Raw genomic sequence first — 10,304 nt, 5'->3', positions numbered from 1 at the left:
GAGCTCTCATGGAGCCTCACAGATATTCAGAGCAAGGTTGGAACCTCTCAACACCAAACTTAGAGTTTGAATGTGGGGGTTCAACACCAAACTTAGAGTTTGACTGTGGGGGATTTGGTTGACTCTGCAGGGAGAGAAGCTTTTCATGCTTCCTTTCCATGGTTACAGAAGGAGATCCTTGAGTTTTAAACACAAGGTAGTCCTCATTCAGTTGAAGGACCAACTCTCCTCTGTCCACATCAATCACAGCTCTTGTTGTGGCTAGGAAGGGTCTTCCAAGGATGATGGATTCATCCTCATCCTTCCCAATGTCTAGGATTATGAAATCAACAGGGATGTAAAGGCCTTCAACCTTTACTAACACGTCCTCCACTAGTCCATAAGCCTATTTTCTTGAGTTGTCTGCCATCTCTAATGAGATTCTGGCAGCTTGCACCTCAAAGATTCCCAGTTTCTCCATTACAGAGAGTGGCATGAGATTTATCCCTGACCTAAGGTCACATAGAGCCTTTTCAAAGGTCATGGTGCCTATGGTACAAGGTATTAAGAACTTTTCCAGGATCCTGTTTGTTCTGAGGCAATCTCAATTGATCCAGATCACTTAGTTCATTGGTGAGCAAGGGAGGTTCATCTTCCCAAGTCTCATTACCAAATAATTTGGCATTCAGCTTCATGATTGCACCAAGGTACTTGGCAACTTGCTCTTCAGTAACATCTTCATTCTCTTCAGAAGAAGAATACTCATCAGAGCTCATGAATGGCATAAGGAGGTTCAATGGAATCTCTATGGTCTCCAGATGAGCCTCAGAGTCCTTTGGTTCCTCAGAGGGAAACTCTTTATTGATCTCTGGACGTCCCAGGAGGTCTTCCTCACTGGGGTTCATCTCCTCTCCCTCCCTTGTAGGTTCGGCCATGATGGTCAATTCAATGGCCTTGCACTCTCCTTTTGGGTTTTCTTCTGTATTGCTTGGGAGAGTACTAGGAGGGGTTTCAGTGATCCTTTTACTCAGCTGGCCCACTTGTGCTTCCAAATTTCTAATGGAGGACCTTGTTTCATTCATGAAACTTAGAGTGGCCTTAGATAGATCAGAGACTATGTTTGCCAAGCTAGATAGGGTCTGCTCAGAACTCTCTGTCTTTTGCTGAGTGGATGATGGAAAAGGCTTGCTATTGCTAAACCTATTTCTTCCACCATTATTAAAGCCTTGTTGATCCTTCCATGAGAGATTTGGGTGATTTTTCCATGAGGGATTATAGGTGTTTCCATAGGGTTCACCCATGTAATTCACCTCTGCTATTGCAGGGTTCTCAGGATCATAAGCTTCTTCTTCAGAAGAGGCCTCTTGAGTACTGTTGGATGCAGCTTGCATTCCATTCAGACTCTGAGAAATCATATTCACTTGCTGAGTCAATATTTTATTCTGAGCCAATATAGCATTCAGAATATCAATTTCAAGAACTCCCTTCTTCTGAGGCATCCCATTATTCACAGGATTCCTTTCAGAAGTGTACATGAACTGGTTATTTGCAACCATGTCAATGAGTTCTTGAGCTTCTGCAGGCGTTTTCTTTAGGTGAATGGATCCACCTGCAGAATGGTCCAATGACATCTTTGATAATTCAGATAGACCATCATAAAATATATCCAGAATGGTCCATTCTGAAAGCATGTCAGAAGGACACTTTTTGGTCAGTTGCTTATATCTCTCCCAAGCTTCATAGAGGGATTCACCTTCTTTTTTTCTGAAGGTTTGAACATCCACTCTAAGCTTACTAAGCTTTTGAGGAGGAAAGAACTTGGCTAAGAAAGCCGTGACCAGCTTATCCCAAGAGTTCAGCCTATCTTTAGGTTGAGAGTCCAACCATACTCTAGCTCTGTCTCTTACAGCAAACGGGAAAAGCATAAGCCTGTAGACCTCGGGATCAACCCCATTGGTCTTAACAGTATCACAGATCTGCAAGAATTTAGTTAAGAACTGAAAAGGATCTTTAGATGGAAGTCCATGAAACTTGCAGTTCTGTTGCATCAGAGAAACTAATTGAGGTTTAAGCTCAAAATTGCATCAGAGAAACTAATTGCAGTCCATGAGATGCTTCTTCCATGTAAATTGGAATTAGGTGCAGTGAAGTCACCAAGCATCCTCCTTGAATTGTTATTATTTTCGGCCATGTCTCCTTCTTTTTCGAAAATTTCTGTCAGATTTTCTCTAGAGAGTTGTGCTTTAGCTTTTCTTAGCTTCCTCTTCAGAGTTCTTTCAGGTTCAGGATCAGCTTCAACAAGAATGTTCTTATTCTTGTTCCTGCTCATATGAAAAAGAAGAGAACAGAAAATAATAGGGATCCTCTTTGCCTCAGTAGAGAGAGGTTCCTTTATGTGAGTAGAAGAAGAGAAGAATATGAGAAGGAGAAGAGAAAAAACTCGAACACAGAGAGGAAGATGGGGTTCGAATTTTGAGTGGAAGAGAAGTGTTAGTAGATAAATAAATAAATAGAAGGAGATTAGAGATGAGAAAGGAATTCAAAAATTAAACAAAATAAAATAAAAATATTTTAAAATTAAATTTAAAATTCGAAAATTAAAATTGAAATTGAATTAAAATTAAAATTAAAAACCATTAATTAATTAAAAAAGAATTTTGAAAAAGAGAGAAGGGATTTTCGAAAATTAGGGAGAGAGTTAGTTAGTTAGATAGTTTTAAAAAGATATGATTGAAACAAAAAGATATGATTGATTGAAAAAGATTTGAAAATCAAATTAAAAAGATAAGTGGTTAGAAAAGATTTTGAAATTGATTTTGAAAAGATGTGATTGAAACTTAATTTGAAAAAGATTTGAAAAAGAAATTTGAAAAGATTTTATTTTGAAAATTAAAGTTGATTACTTGACTAACAAGAAACTAAAAAGATATGATTCTAGAATTTAAAGATTGAACCTTTCTTATTAGGCAAGTAACAAACTTAGTATTTTTGAATCAATCACATTAAATGCTAGTAGTAATTTTGAAAATTATAAAATAAAATAAGAAAAATATTTTAAAAATTAATTTGAATATTTTCGAAAAAGTTAAAGGAAAAATGAAAAAGATTTTGAAAAATTTTAAAAAGGAATTCGAAAATATTAAAAGGAAATTGAAAAAGATTTGATTTCTGAAAAAGATTTGAAAAAGATAGAATTTTTAAATTGAAAATTTGATTTGACTCATAAGAAACAACTAGATTTTAAAAATTTTTGAAAAAGTCAACTCAAATTTTCGAAAATTTATGAGAGAAAAAGGGAAAGATATTTTTTTTATTTTTGAATTTTTAATGAAGAAAGAGAAAAACACAAAAAAGAATCAATGCATGAAAATTTTGGATCAAAATACACAATGTATGCAAGAACACTTTGAATGTTAAGATGAACATCAAGAACACTATGAATGTCAAGATGAACACCAAGAACTTATTTTTGAAAATTTTTAAGAAAAGAAAAACATGCAAGACACCAAACTTAAAATTTTTTATTCTTTAGACACTAATAATTCAAGAATGCATATGAAAAACAAGAAAAGACACAAAATAAGAAAATATGAAGATCAAACAAGAAGACTGGCCAAAAACAACTTGAAGATCATGAAGAACATATGATGAATTTTTGAAAATTCTTGAGAAAAACAAACATATGCAAGACACCAAACTTAAAAATTGACTATAGACTCAAACAAGAAACACAAAATATTTTTGATTTTATGATTTTATTAAATTTTTTTTTTGGATTTTCGAAAATTAATTTTGTAAAAACGAAAAAGGAAAAAGAAAAAAAATTTTGTATATTTTTTTTTTCGAAAATAAGAAGTAAAAAAAAGCTTAAAAATAAAATAAAATAAAATTACCTAATCTGAGCAACAAGATGAACCGTCAGTTGTCCAAACTCGAACAATCCTCGGCAACGGAGCCAAAAACTTGGTGTGCGAAATCGTGATCATTCCTTCCTTAGTAACGGCGCTAAAAACTGTATACGCACATTCATGTTTCTTAACTCTATTTCACAACTTCGTACAACTAACCAGCAAGTGCACTGGGTCGTCCAAGTAATAAACCTTACGTGAGTAAGGGTCGATCCCACGGAGATTGTCGGCTTGAAGCAAGCTATGGTTACCTTGTAAATCTCAATCAGGCGGATTCAACTGATTTTATGAATTGATAAGTAAAAGATAAATGAAATATAAAATAGGATAGTGGTACTTATGTAATTCATTGGTGAGAATTTTAGATAAGCGTATAGAGATGCTTTCATCCCTCTGAACCTCTGCTTTCCTGCTGTCTTCATCCAATCCTTCCTACTCCTTTCCATGGCAAGCTGTATGTTAGGCTTCACCATTGTCAATGGCCACCTGTCCTCTCAGTGAAAATGGTCCAATGCGCTGTCACTGCATGGCTAATCATCTGTCGGTTCTCAATCATACTGGAATAGGATCCATTGATCCTCTTGCGTCTGTCACTACGCCCAGCACTCGCGATTTTGAAGCTCGTCACAGTCATTCAATCCCTGAATCCTACTCGGAATACCACAGGCAAGGTTTAGACTTTCCGGATTCTCAAGAATGGCCGTCCATGGGTTCTAACTTATACCACGAAGACACTAATAACTCGGACTCGGTCCCCTGTATTAGATATCCAAGAGATATCCATTCAATATAAGGTAGAACGGAAGTGGTTGTCAGGCACGTGTTCATAAGTTGAGAATGATGATGACTGTCACGATCATCACATCCATCATATTGAAGTGCGAATGAATATCTTAGAAGCAGAATAAGTTGAATTGAATAGAAAAACAGTAGTACTTTGCATTAATCTTTGAGGAACAGCAGAGCTCCACACCTTAATCTATGGTGTGTAGAAACTCTACCGTTGAAAATACATAAGTTATGAAGGTTCAGGCATGGCCGAATGGCCAGCTGATGCGCGGATAATTTATACGCTTTTTGACATTGTTTTTAGTATGTTTTTAGTAGGATCTAGTTACTTTTAGGGATGTTTTCATTAGTTTTTATGTTAAATTCACATTTCTGGACTTTACTATGAGTTTGTGTGTTTTTTTTGTGATTTCAGGTATTTTCTGGCTGAAATTGAGGGACTTGAGCAGAAATCAGATTCAGAGGTTGAAGAAGGACTGCTGATGTTGTTGGATTCTGACCTCCCTGCACTCAAAGTGAATTTTCTGGAGCTACAGAACTCGAAATGGCGCGCTTCCAATTGCGTTGGAAAGTATACATCCAGGGCTTTCCAGCAATATATAATAGTTCATACATTGGCCAAGAATAGACGACGTAAACTGGCGTTCAACGCCAGCTTTCTGCCCAAATCTGGCGTCCAGCGCCAGAAAAGGAGCCAAAACCAGAGTTGAACGCCCAAACTGGCACAAAAGCTGGCGTTCAACTCCAAGAAGGACCTCTACACGTGCAACACTCAAGCTCAGCCCAAGCACACACCAAGTGGGCCCCGGAAGTGGATTTATGCATCAATTACTTACTTCTGTAAACCCTAGTAGCTAGTTTATTATAAATAGGACCTTTTACTATTGTATTAGGTATCTTTGATCAGTTGTATGCTATCTTAGATCACGTTTGAGGGCTGGCCTCTCGGCCATGCCTGGATCTTTCACTTATGTATTTTTAACAGTAGAGTTTCTACACTCCATAGATTAAGGTGTGGAGCTCTGCTGTTCCTCAAAGATTAATGCAAAGTACTACTGTTTTCTATTCAATCCATCTTGTTTCGCTTCTAAGATATTCATTCGTACTTCAATCTGAATGTGATGAACGTGACAATCATCATCATTCCCTATGAACGCGTGCCTGGCAACCACTTCTGTTCTACCTTAGACTGAATGAGTATCTCTTAGATCTCCTAACCAGAATCTTCGTGGTGTAAGCTAGAATGATGGCGGCATTCAAGAGAATCCGGAAAGTCTAAACCTTGTCTATGGTATTCCGAGTAGGATTCAATGAATGAATGACTGTGACGAGCTCCAAACTCGCGATTGCGGGGCGTTAGTGACAGACGCAAAAGGATAGTAAATCCTATTCCAGCATGATCGAGAACCGACAGATGAATAGCCGTGCCGTGACAGGGTGCGTTGACCATTTTCACTGAGAGGATAAGATGAAGCCATTGACAAGGGTGATGCCTCCAGACGATTAGCCATGCCGTGACAGGGCATTGGATAATTTTCCCGAGAGATGACCGAAAGTAGCCATTGATAGTGGTGATGTATCACATAAAGCCAGCCATGGAAAGGAGTAAGACTGACTAGATGAAGATAGCAGGAAAGCAGAGGTTCAGAGGAACGAAAAGCATCTCCATTCGCTTATCTGAAATTCCTACTAATGATTTACATAAGTACCTCTATCCCTATTCTATTATTTATTTTCGAAAACTCATTACTGTTTTATATCCGCCTGACTGAGATTTACAAGATGACCATAGCTTGCTTCATACCGACAATCTCCGTGGGATTCGACCCTTACTCACGTAAGGTATTACTTGGACGACCCAGTGCACTTGCTGGTTAGTTGTGCGAAGTTGTGAACCATGGTATTGGCACCAAGTTTTTGGCGCCATTACCAGGGAAAGAAAGAGTGATGAATTTTACATAATCAAAGTGTGATCACAATTTCTGCGCACCAAGTTTTTGGCGCCGTTGCCGGGGATTGTTTGAGTTTTCGGCAAGCTTTTGGTCCGGTAACATCAGTGCCAAGTTTGGATCCGGCAACAACACCAAGTTTTTGGCGCCGTTGCCGGGGATTGTTCGAGTTTGGACAACTAACGGTTCATCTTGTTGCTCAGATTAGGTAATTTTCTTTTTATTTTATTTTAAAAAAAAAATTTTCAAAAATATTTCTAAAATTTTCTCATCTGTTTTCGAAAAAATAAATAAAAATGTTTTCAAAAAAATAAAATTTATTCAGAATTTTTAAGAATGAATTCTAGTGTTTCATGAAGCATGTGAAGACTGGCTGGCTGTAAAGCCATGTCTAAATTCTTTTGGACTGAGGCTTCCACTCATAAGTATATGAAGTTGGATGAAATATCAGCTGTTGTATACATGAGAGGTATCTATGTTTGCTGAAGCTTGGCTTGCCATTGGCCATGTCTAGTGTTTTGGACCGGAGCTTTCATTGAAAGCTTGGCTGGCTAGTGAGCCATGTCTAATTCCTGGACTGAAGCTTTAGACTAAGAATGCAAGATTCCTGGAATTCATATTAAAAATTTTGGAATCCTTATTTTTCTTTTTCAATTAATTTTTCGAAAAAATCCAAAAAAATTAGAAAATCATAAAAATCAAAAATATTTTTCTGTTTCTTGTTTGAGTCTTGAGTCATGTTATAAGTTTGGTGTCACTTGCATATGCATCTTGCATTTTTTTCGAAAATTCATGCATTCATAGTGTTCGTCATGATCTTCAAGTTGTTCTTGGTAAGTCTTCTTGTTTGATCTTGATGATTTCATGTTTTGTGTCTTTTCTTGTTTTTCATATGCATTCTTGAATTCTTAGTGCCTAAGCAATAAAGAATTCTAAGTTTGCTGTCTTGCATGTTTTTTTTGCATTAAAAATTTTTCAAAATTGTGTCTATGATGTTCATATTGACATTCATAGTGTTCTTGGTGTTCATCTTGACATTCATAGCATTCTTGCATGCATCACATATTTTGATCTAAAAAAGTCATGCATTGCATAATTTTCATGTTTCCATCTCATCATAAAAATTCAAAAATCAAAAAAAAAATCTTTCCCTTTTTCTCTCTTCAATTTCGAAAATTTGGATTGACTTTTTCAAAAAATTTTAAAAATCTAGTTGTTTTTATGAGTCAAATCAAATTTTCAATTTGAAAATCTTATCTTTTTCAAAATCTTTTTCAAAAATAAAATCTTTTTCAAATTTCTTAGTTATTTTCGAAAATTCCAAAAATATTTTTCAAAAATCTTTTTCTTAATTTTATATCAAATTTTCGAAAATAACAATAACAATTAATGTTTTGATTCAAAAAAAAATTTCAAGTCTGTTACTTGCTTGTTAAGAAAGATTCAAACTTTGAGTTCTAGAATCATATCTTGTGATTTCTTGTGAATCAAGTCATTAATTGTGATTTTAAAAATCAAATCTTTTTCAAAACTAAATTCTATCTTATGTTTTCAAAAATATCTTCTTATCTTATCTTTTTCAAAAATATGATTTCAAAATATCTTCTCTAACTTCCTAACTTCTTATCTTTTCAAAATTGTTTCAACTAACTAACTAACTTTTTTTTGTTTGTTTCTTATCTTTTTCAAAACTACCTATCTAACTCTCTCTCTCTCATTTTCGAAAATATCTTCCCCTTTTTTCAAAATCTCTTTTTAATTAACTAAATTTTTTAAATCTTAATTTTCGAAAATTACTAACTTTTTTTCAAAAAATTGTTTTCAAAAATTACTAACTCTTTTTCAAAAATTATTTTCAAAAATTCCTTCTCTCTCATCTCCTTCTATTTATTTATTCATTTACTAACATCTCATCTCACATCTCTGCCCTCCTCACAGTTGTGTTTCTTTCTTTACATCACATTCTTTGTCTCCCTCTTTTCTTCCACTCACAAAGGGATCCCTATACTGTGGTATAAAGGATCCATATTATTATTATTATTTTCTCTGTGCCCTCTTCTTTGTCATATGAGCAGGAGCAAGGACAAGAACATTCTTGTTGAAGCAGATCCAGAACCTGAAAGGACCCTGAAGAGAAAATTAAGAGAAGCTAAATTACAACAATCCAGAGATAACCTTTCAGAAATTTTCGAACAGGAAGAGGAGATGGCAGCCAAAAATAATAATAATGCAAGGAGGATGCTTGGTGACTTTACTGCACCTAATTCCAATTTACATGGAAGAAGCATCTCCATTCCTGCCATTGGAGCAAACAACTTTGAGCTGAAACCTCAATTAGTTTCTCTGATGCAGCAGAACTGCAAGTTTCATGGACTTCCATCTGAAGATCCTTTTCAGTTCTTAACTGAATTCTTGCAGATATGTGATACTGTTAAGACTAACGGAGTAGATCCTGAAGTCTACAGGCTCATGCTTTTCCCATTTGCTGTAAGAGACAGAGCTAGAATATGGTTGGACTCTCAACCTAAGGATAGCCTGAACTCTTGGGATAAGCTGGTCAAGGCTTTCCTAGCCAAGTTCTTTCCTCCTCAAAAGCTGAGCAAGCTTAGAGTGGATGTTCAAACCTTCAGACAGAAAGAAGGTGAATCCCTCTATGAAGCTTGGGAGAGATACAAAGGACTGACCAAAAAGTGTCCTTCTGACATGCTTTTAGAATGGACTATCCTGGATATATTCTATGATGGTCTGTCTGAGTTATCTAAGATGTCATTGGATACTTCTGCAGGTGGATCCATTCACCTAAAGAAAACGCCTGCAGAAGCGCAAGAACTCATTGACATGGTTGCTAATAACCAGTTCATGTACACTTCTGAAAGGAATCCTGTGAGCAATGGGACGCCTATGAAGAAGGGAGTTCTTGAAGTTGATACTCTGAATGCCATATTGGCTCAGAATAAAATATTGACTCAGCTAGTCAATATGATTTCTCAGAGTCTGAATGGAATGCAAGCTGTATCCAACAGTACTCAAGAGGCATCTTCTGAAGAAAAAGCTTATGATCCTGAGAACCCTGCAATGGCAGAGGTGAATTACTTAGGTGAACCTTATGGAAACACCTATAACTCATCATGGAGAAATCATCCAAATTTCTCATGGAAGGATCAAAAGCCTCAACAAGGCTTTAATAATGGTGGAAGAAACAGGTTTAACAATAATAAACCTTTTCCATCATCCACTCAGCAACAGACAGAGAACTCTAAACAAAATACTTCTAATTTAGCAAACTTAGTCTCTGATCTGTCCAAGGCCACTGTAAGTTTCATGAATGAAACAAGATCTTCCATTAGAAATCTGGAAGCACAAGTGGGCCAGCTGAGTAAAAGGATCACTGAAATCCCTCCTAGTACTCTCCCAAGCAATACAGAAGAGAACCCAAAAGGAGAGTGCAAGGCCATTGACATAAGCAAAATGGCCGAACCCAATGAGGGAGAGGAGGACGTGAATCCCAAGGAGGAAGACCTCCTGGGACGTCCAGTGACCAATAAGGAGCTTCCCTCTGAGGAACCAAAGGACTCTGAGGCTCATCTAGAGACCATAGAGATTCCACTGAACCTCCTTATGCCCTTCATGAGCTCTGATGAGTACTCCTCTTCTGAAGAGAATGAGGATGTTACTGAAG

At 36.4% G+C, this 10,304-nt stretch overlaps 1 non-coding gene across 1 annotated transcript; it reads right to left on the bottom strand.

The window, feature by feature from the left end:
• Positions 1–9,226: 9,226 nt before the first annotated feature.
• LOC148567188 (small nucleolar RNA R71) lies at positions 9,227–9,334 on the bottom strand. The gene has a single exon (XR_015882861.1). It is a non-coding gene; the product is annotated as a small nucleolar RNA R71 (small nucleolar RNA).
• Positions 9,335–10,304: the final 970 nt, after the last annotated feature.

Source organism: Arachis ipaensis, chromosome B4 (genome assembly GCF_059453495.1).
Source record: "Arachis ipaensis isolate K30076 ecotype BB chromosome B4, ASM5945349v1, whole genome shotgun sequence".
Classification (NCBI taxonomy): Eukaryota; Viridiplantae; Streptophyta; class Magnoliopsida; order Fabales; family Fabaceae; genus Arachis; species Arachis ipaensis.
The sequence above is the reverse complement of the archived record's forward strand: the minus strand, read 5'-3'. Positions and strand labels throughout refer to the sequence as shown.